At 40.4% G+C, this 9,342-nt stretch overlaps 1 non-coding gene across 1 annotated transcript; it reads left to right on the forward strand.

Annotated features, from left to right (window-relative positions):
- Window positions 1–3,820: 3,820 nt before the first annotated feature.
- LOC127742939 (small nucleolar RNA R71) lies at window positions 3,821–3,927 on the forward strand. The gene has a single exon (XR_008004288.1). It is a non-coding gene; the product is annotated as a small nucleolar RNA R71 (small nucleolar RNA).
- Window positions 3,928–9,342: the final 5,415 nt, after the last annotated feature.

Consider the following 9,342-nt stretch of genomic DNA (forward strand, 5'->3'; position numbering starts at 1 on the left):
CTTGATGGGCTGGCCTCTTTCTTACCCTTCGTGGAGGTAGTGGAGTTGCAGCAGCATGCATCCGACGATAAGTGAGGGGAATGCCAACCTTTATCCACTCGGGGTTTTCATCCTCAAATATCACCCTAGCCTGGTTGCAAAGACGAAGAATAGTGCTGGGATAACGCAACCTTCCTCCAGAATCGCTCTTCTCAGCAAGCTTTCGAATGCCTAGGGCTATGAGTTCATGAACCTTGATCTCTCCTCCCTTCATTAGGCATTGCACCATCGTTGCTCTCTTAAGGTTTACTTCTGAGTTATTTCCGGCTGGGAGGATGGATCTCCTTACAATTTCGAACCAACCTTTAGCCTCAGGGAGGAGATCTCCTCTTTTTATAAATTTGGGCTTCCTCTTGGGGCCTCTTTCCCAATCTGCTCCTTGCACACATATATCCTGTATAATCTGGTCATAATTGGGTTTGTTGTCCATTCTCGAGTGATAGCTCTCCTCTGCAAAGGGTATGCTTTGCAATTTCAGCACTCTATGGTCATGGGACTAAAATCCACCATGACTCCTCTCACAAAACTTGTATAGGATTCATCCGCCTTATCTTGTCTAACTACATTTGCATAGAACTCTCTCACTAGAGTTGCGTTCACCCTTGTGATCGGATCGGTGAGGAGCTCCCATTGACGTTGCTCCACCTTCTCTGTGATTTCGGGACACTCAGTTCATGTGACTTGAAAGCCTAGTTTATAAATGATTTCTTTGTCAGCCATCCACCCAAACTGGAGTGCATGATAAAAGGTTCTAAATCGCTTTTCATCAAAAGGAGGATGTTCTATGGGTTCCTTTCCCTTTCGTCTATTGGAGCTTGATGATGCCATGTAAGATGGTTGATGTGTTGGTTAATCTCAAGATGGCTAGGAGGGTGTATGTGAGACTTTTGGTGGAGGATGAAGTTTGTATGCCCGAAAGAAGGAAGTGGGAAGGGTGAGAATATGAAGTGTGTACGGGGAGATTGTGTGAAGGGGGTTTATATAGAAAGATGGCAATTGATTGAAGGGTGTAGATTGTTAGGGAAATTCAATGGTAGACGGTTGGGGTTTAGCACAAGGTGAGCACAAGGATCATCATATTTATGAACTGATTGCATCGGTTTCCAAAACTATCCACTCCCAATGTTGCATGGCAACACTTCCAAGGACATTCCCCATGAAGACAAGTGTGAGATTCCCTTGGTATAGTGGCCAAATCTCCCTTCCTCAATTGTCTTATCAAGTACCATCAATGTCCTTTTTGACTCCCTATACACGAAGAGAAAGTGCAATCAGTTATTTGAAATTTTTGGTGGGAAACTTTAAAGTGTGAACTAGCTATATATATATATTTTCACTATTGCTATGATCTTCATGAAGACAAAACAACTGACTTCTTTAATGCTCATATATGCACATTGGTGACACCAAACTTAGTTTGTAATCCTGTGGTGTTTAAGGGTTTAATCAAGACTCTTAGCTGAAAATGACATAAGTTATGTTCATGCCATCTTGATGTGCCTTAAACACCAAACTTGTTGTTCACTATATGTTGCATATAAGAGTTCTATTAAATGTTTATCAAAGTTGTTTTGAAATTCATGATCTTACTTTATTAACTAACACTAAAGAATTTAAATGAAGGGATAAGAATCATGGGTTGCCTCCCATGAAGCGCTTCTTTAACATCATTAGCTTGACGGTTGATCCTTGTCAATGTGGCTGATAGTGCTTGAAGTCTTCTCCTCTTGCAGTGAACCTATGTCAATTGGATTTGTTGATAAACTCCATATGCTCTAAGGACAAGATTTTGTTGATGGTGTACACTGGAGGCAGCTGAGATGGAATGGTGGGGAGGTGATGTGGTATAGATGGGAAGTATGTAGAAATCACTTCATCTCTTGGCGAGAAATCTTTTGTAGGAATTTTCTTCTTTTTCCATTCCCTTGGGACTTTTTTCCTAGTGTCCATTGATGCCAACTTGTTCTTTGTGGTTTCCTTTCTGAGGATGGTTTTATTGTCTATTTCATGTGATTCTGGTGGGTCTGGTTCCTTTTGGATTACACTTGGCTGTTTCTCCTTCTGCTTACATTGGTTGTTGACCATAGGAGTCCTTATGTGTGGTGTTTGTGCTTCCTTATTTAGCTCCTCCATCAACTCATTGTCATCATGATCTGCTTCTTGTGAGAGGTTGAAAACATTCAAAGTGAGCTGCTCGTCACGTATTCTCAGCACTAACTCTCCTCGCTCTACATCTATGAGTGCTCTAGATGTGGCTAGGAATGGCCTTCCCAGAATGATGGGGTAAATAGGATTCTCATCCATTTCCAGGACAACAAAGTCTGTGGGAATATAGTAGCTCCCAACCTTCACCAGCACATTTTCAACTAATCCTATTGCCTGTTTTTGAGTTTTGTCAGCCAATCTGATAATTACATCAGTAGGAGTTAGTTCATTGATTTGGAGCTTCTTCATAAGGGAGAGGGGCATTAAGTTGATGCTTGCTCCCAAGTCACAAAGCCCTTTGTCAATCTTTGTTTTGCCTATAGCACAAGGAATGTGGAAACTTCTTGGATCCTTCTTCTTTGTGGGTAGCCCTGATTGAATGAGAGCATTGCAATCCCTGTTCATCTTTATTGTCTGTCCACCCTTCAATGGACTTTTTCTAGCTAGTAGCTCCTTTATATACTTGATGTAGAAAGGCATTTGCTAGAGGGCCTTAATGAATGGTATATTTACATCAAGAGATGCAAACATATCGAGGAACCTTGAATACATTCTCCCTGCTACACCACCTTTAAGCCGTTGGGGAAAAGGTGCATATGGGTTCAATACCTCCTTCTTCTTCAGCTCTTCCTTGAGTATGGGTTGAAGTGCATGGCTTATTTCTTCCTGGTTTTCCTTTTGATTATCATGGAGGTGTTCTACTCCATTCATACCCCTCTCATCAATTGTGGTTATCATCTTACATTCCTCCCACCTTACTTTCTTTGTTTCTCCCCTTGGATTCTTCTCTGTGTCACTGGGAAATCCATCAGTGGGTTTGGGAATTTGTTGAGATAGATACCCTACTTGGGACTCCAATCTCTTGATGTTTTCTCCTTGGTTTTTGATATTGGCTCGCACTTCTTCCTTAAATACCTTGTTGTCTTGGACTTCTCTATATAAATTTTCAAGTAGAGCCTCAATCTTTGAGAGCCTATCATTTGTTAGTGATGGTGGGTTGAGATTAGGTGGTTGAGAAGGTTGGTTAGGTGGGTGTTGATAGGATCTTTGTGAGGTGTGTTGGTGAGTTGCATTGTTGTTGGAATTGAGGTTGTGGCGTCTCTGATCTTGACCTTGGTCTTGTTGATTTCCCCACCCAAAGTTGGGGTGGTTTCTCCATCCAGAGTTGTAAGTTTTGGAGTATGGATCATGGATTTGTCTAGGTGAGCTTCCAGCATAGTTGGCTTGCTCCCAGTCACCTTCTTCTCCTATATTCACTCCTTCTTGAGCTGGTGATGAAGTGATGGCTGCTGCAACTTGGTTTTCCTCCACCTTCTTAGTAAGATCTGCTAGCTGCTTGGTGATCATCTTATTTTGAGCTAGCAATGCTTCCATGTGGTTCATCTCTATTACTCCTCTAGTGTTACTTCTTTTGGAGGCATAGAAGTAGTCATTCTCAGCAACTGTTTCAATGACATCTATGGCTTCTTCAATAGTTTTCTTCTTGTTTAGAGAGCCTCCTAATGAATGATCTACGGCCTTCTTTGACTCATAGGAAAGACCTTCATAGAAAATGTGAAGTTAAACCTATTCATTGAACATATCTGGTGGGCATCTTCTTGTTAAATCCTTGAATCTCTCCCATGCTTCATAGAGAGTCTCACCATCTTGCTGCCTGAAAGTCTGCACCTCAGCTCTCAGCCTATTGATTCTTTGAGAAGGGTAGAATCTTGCCAAAAATTTGTTCACCACATCTTCCCAATTTGTTAAGCTCTCCTTTGGGAAGGATTCAAGCCATTTAGATGCCTTGTCCCTGAGTGAAAAAGGGAACAAGAGTAGCCTATAGACATCCGGGTGGACTCCATTAGACTTCAAAGTGTCACAAATTCTCAAGAAGGTGGTTAGGTGTTGATTGGGGTCTTCTTGAGCACTTCCTCCAAATGAACAATTGTTCTGAACAAGGGTGATGAGCTGGGGTTTTAGTTCAAAGTTATTGGCATGTATGGTGGGCTTCCAAATGCTACTTCCACAGTTTCCTGGATTAGGATTAATGTAGGAGCCTAGAACTCTCCTTTTTTGCCCAGCATGGTTTGCAGGGCCTTCTCTAGCATGGTTGTGAGCTTCTTCTTCATGATTGTTTTCCAAATTCTCTTCCATGTTGGGTTCAAAGTACTCTTCCTCTTCCTCAGCACCAACAATTCCTTTCCCTCTTGCTTCCCTCCGTAGTCTCTAGAGGGTCCTTTCAGGTTATGAATCGAAGGAAGTTGAAGCTCCCTCTCTTCTCCCTGTCATACAACAGACAAAACTCACAGCAAGAGATAAAATGAAGAGATTATTCTTGTTAGAGTAATTGTTAGTGTGAGTAATGTAAATTATCAAACAGTTAGTGGGTTAGTGTGTAGATTTGTAATTAACAAAGAATGAAAGAAAACAGAGAGGGTAAAGGGGATGAGGAAGAAACTAAACAAACTGAAGGAAATTGACTGAATCAAATAAACAAATAAAGAAAAAGAAAAATGCTCAATCTAGTGAACTTCCAACTTTATCATTGTTGATTCAAAATCAATCCCTGGCAACGGCGCCATAAACTTGATGCATGGAAACTTGTCTCTCAACAAATTTCCCTTCGGCAAGTATACCGAATTATCGTCAAGTAAAAACTCACAGTAGAGTGAGGTCAAATCTCACAAGGATTGATTGGTCAAGCAACTTTAGTTAGAAGAGTATGCTAGTTGAGCTAAACAGAATTTAGATTGGGAACTTGCAGAAATTTAAATGACTGGAAAGTAAATAGCAGAAATTAAAGTGCAGAATCTTAAATGGGGATTTGAGGTAGTGAACATAAAAATGAATGATAGAAAATATAGAGAATGGGTAAGATCAGAAATGGGGAATTCATTGGGCTTAGGAGATGTTGTATTCTCCGGATCAAAGTCATTTTCATCTCTTCCTCAATCAAAGCATCTATTGATCTCCTTGGCAATCTTAAGTGATTGAGTTCCAATTCCTTGGCAACCCAATCTCTCTAAGCTTGAACAATTGCCCAATTCCTTGATTTAATTGCTCATGGGAAGAGATGAAGTATGGTCACTGATTATACCACATGTATTTCCAAATCAAAGTGTTGGGAGGATTACATGTCACTATATCCGCCCAAACCCCAATTTGGTCCAACATGAGAAAGCATTTCTAGCATGATCTCCTCATCCCTTTTCCAAGGCTCAGAGGAGATCCAATTATAGAGAGTTTCTTTTCCAAGACAACTAATCAATTGAATTAAGATCGAAAGCTTTCTAGTAAATCAAAAGAGAAGAAGAAGAAGAGGAATGAAAACTATAATTGATCCATCAAATTACAACAGAGCTCCCTAACCCAATGAAAGGGGTTTAGTTGTTCATAGCTCTAGAAATAAAAAATGGCAGAAAAGAAGAATCCATGCTAAAAGTGCAGAAAAGTAAATATACAGAGGTAGTTCTCCAAAGTGCCAAGCTCCTCTATAGTTCAAAACTACTCCTATATATACTACTCCTCTTGATCTTTTAGTGAGTTCTTCAAGTCTTGGATGTGGGCTCTGGATCTTGAGTTGAAGCAGTTCTAATCTTTAGTGGGCCCAGCTTGCAGAGAAGTATGAATTAGGCTTGGGCGTTAGTGAGATTAACATTAAGTGACATTGTGGGTTCGAGAACGTTAGTGGGGATCACTTTTTCCACCAACGTTCCACCCTCAAATACCTCACGTTAACTCCAACGTTAGTGGCACTAATGTGACCACTAATGTTGCCTTCTAAATCTTTGCTAACGTTATTGGGACTTACTTTTCTCAAGATCGTTGGCTTATACCCCTTTCGCAAGCGTTATTGGGACTCACCTTTCCCAATAACGTTGCTTTGTGCCTTTTGTCCCTACGTTAGAGTTCACGTTAGTGTAACTAACGTGCCTCTTAACGCTTTACCTTCGAGAGCGTTAGTGACACTTACCTTTGTCACTAACGCTCCAAGTGCCTCTATTCTCCACGTTAGAGCTCACGTTAACTAAGTTAACGTGGCTTTTAACGTGGTAGTAATGCCATCTTCCAATGTTAGTGACAAAGGTGAGTGTCACTAACGTTGGCTCATCAATCCTCAACTCCACGTTGACTCTCACGTTAGAGGTCTTAACGTGACCACTAACGTGGGCAATGCTAGTTGATCCACCGTTAGTGACAAAGGTGAGTGTCACTAACATTGGTGTTGTTCTTCTCTTCTACGTTAGAGTTCACGTTAACTTAGTTAACGTGACTCTTAACGTAGCTCATTGCCAAGTCTTGAAACGTTAGTGGTGTTCATGTTTACCACTAACATTGGAGTAGAACGTTAGTGGTGTTCACGTTTCCCACTAACGTTGGAGTTCTCTTTTGTCTTTACGTTAACTACCACGTTAACTAAGTTAACGTGGCAATTAACGTGAGCTATTGATGGCTTCGCAGGTGTTATTGGTGATCACTTTTCTCATTAATGTTGCAAGCTATTTGCCATTCCACTTTAGTGGTCACGTTAACTAGATTAACGTGAGTACTAACGTGGTTCTTCCTTGATTTCTTTGCCCTGAAATCAAGCAAATAAAGTGCATCAAAGCTCTAGCCAAAGTCATGAGATTATGCATCATCAAATTATCATGCAATTCTAGCAAAATCCTCAAGAAATCAAATGAAATTCACAATAGTTGTTTGAATCAAGGTGTAAGTGTATTTTCATCCAAAACTTGCCTTATTCACTAAGAAAATGCATGAAACTACCCTAAAACAGCAAAGAAAAGGTCAGTGAAAATGGCCTAGATGCCCTGGCATCAATTAGATGGCAGCCTAGGTAGAGAAGTTTCCAATGATCTTGATAGAGCGAATTTCACTCCCGTCCATCCTCTTTTATGGGCTTCCACCACTTGACAAGATTCTTCAAGCTCTACCTCTTGCCAAGCTTCCTTAAGTTCACATTTTCCTCACCAAATTCTTCTAGCTCTTTCCCATCACTCAAATCATATCTTGGAGGTTGAGTGAAATCTACCTCAACATCAAATCCAAGTTCAATGGGAAAGGATTTATCAAGCTCAAAAGGATTAAATGTTGATGCGGAATAATCATAAATGGGAGGACTTGTTGTTTGTACAATTTCTTCCAATTCTTCAATCACATTGTGCCTTGGAGGTTGTGCACTACCCTCCTTAACATCACTTTCAAACTCCATAGAAGAAGGTTCTACAACCTTAGATTCCTCTTTGCATTCAAAATCTCCTAAATCTTCAACCACTCTTTCTGTTTCAATTATCTCTACTTCCTCCTCTTCTTGCAATTCTTGCTTCAACTCTTATTTTTTACCTTTAAGTCCCAAATTCTCCTCCTCATTGTGCTCTTCAATTAATCCTCCTTATTTAACAATATGGGTGTCTTGGATAGTTGAGCACAATGATGCCAACTGGCTCATCACTTCGGTTAAGCTAGCCAAGAATTCCTTTTATTTTTGGCAACGAGTTAGAAGTTCTTGTGGTTCTTGCATTAGAGGTTGGAGATATTCGTCCAATGAAAGCGGTGGTAGAAGAGAAGGTTCATTGTTTGGAGGAATAGTGTCATAGTTGGAAGGTGGCTCATAGTGGTGAGAGTCTTGAGGTGGTGTATAAGGAAATGGTGGTTCTTGGGAGTATTGATGTTAGAAATGCAGTGGTTCTAAGTATGGTTCATATGATGGTTGTTATGGTAGATATGGATTAGGGTCATGTGAAAATAAATGGTAGTATGAGGCTTTTGAGTATGGTGGTTGAGGGCTATGTTGAAGGCTATGTTGAGGAGAAGGATTATAGGTATATGGTGATTGTGATTGACAACCACAATGAGGGTCACCACATCCATTAGATTTGTACGCATTAGGAGTTGGATTGTACCCACAAGAAACCGGAGGAGGTTGTTGCCAAGAAGGTTGTCTATATGCTTGAGGCTCCTCCCATCTTTGATCTCCAAAACCTTGATGCAAACCTCCACTGAAGCTTTCTGATGAGCGGATATTTTATACGCTTTTTGGCATCATTTTCATATAGTTTTTAGCATGTTTTATTTAATTTTTGTTAAGTTTTCATAGGTTTTAGTGTAAATTTTATATTTTTGGATTCTACTATGATTTTGTGTGTTTTTATGCAATTTCAGGTATTTTCTGGCAAAAATTGAGGAGTAGGAGCAAAAGTCTGATTCAGAGACAGAAAAAGCACTGCAGATGCTGTTTGGATCTGACCTCTTTGCACTCAAAAGAGTTTTTCTGGAGCTACAGAAGTCCAAATGGAGCTTTCTCAATGGCTATGGAAAGCTAACGTACAAAGATTTCCAGCAATGTATAATAGTTTATACTTTGCTTCAAAATAGAAGGCCCAAAACTGGCGTCCAATGCCAGCCTCCAGCCCCACTCCAGGCGTCCAGCGCCCAAAAGAGGAGACCAGCATCCAAACGCACAAAGAGGACCCCCTAGCCAGCGTTCAATGCCCTAGAGGCCTCCTAGCACATGGATCTCAATCAATCTCAGCACAAACACTCACCAAGTAGGCCCCAAAAGTGAATTTTAGCACTAAAAGACTGTTTTACCCTTTCTTATGCAATCCTTAGTTATTAGTTTAGTATTTAAAGAACTTTTACACCTCACATTAGGGGAGGATGCACACTTTACACATTTTTATGATTGTATTTTCTATTATTATGAGTTTCTAAATCTCCCAGGTTGACGGGAGGAGCCCTACAGAGTTTTATGGATTAATAAAAGTACTACTATTCTTTCTGAATTTGTGTTTGATTCTCTATTCTAAGATGTATCTTCGTTCTTCATAAATATAAATTCTTTGAACTGGCATAAGGTTATCACATTCTACATGGGTTCAGAGTGAGTCTTTCGTCGGACAATGATGAACCACCAGCTTGATTATACATCTCTTAGACGGCTAATCCACAACTTCATTGGGGACTTCTCGAGGCACCAGTTTAGCCAAAGTACGGGGAGATTATGGTCTCTGTGGTAGAGGCTAGAACCCAAAGGTGCAACATCCTCTGATCTGAAAGATTCGACCTTGTCTATGGCGTTTTGAGTAGGATCACCAAGGAGAATAAACTATA

Source organism: Arachis duranensis, chromosome 1 (assembly GCF_000817695.3).
Source record: "Arachis duranensis cultivar V14167 chromosome 1, aradu.V14167.gnm2.J7QH, whole genome shotgun sequence".
NCBI lineage: Eukaryota > Viridiplantae > Streptophyta > Magnoliopsida > Fabales > Fabaceae > Arachis > Arachis duranensis.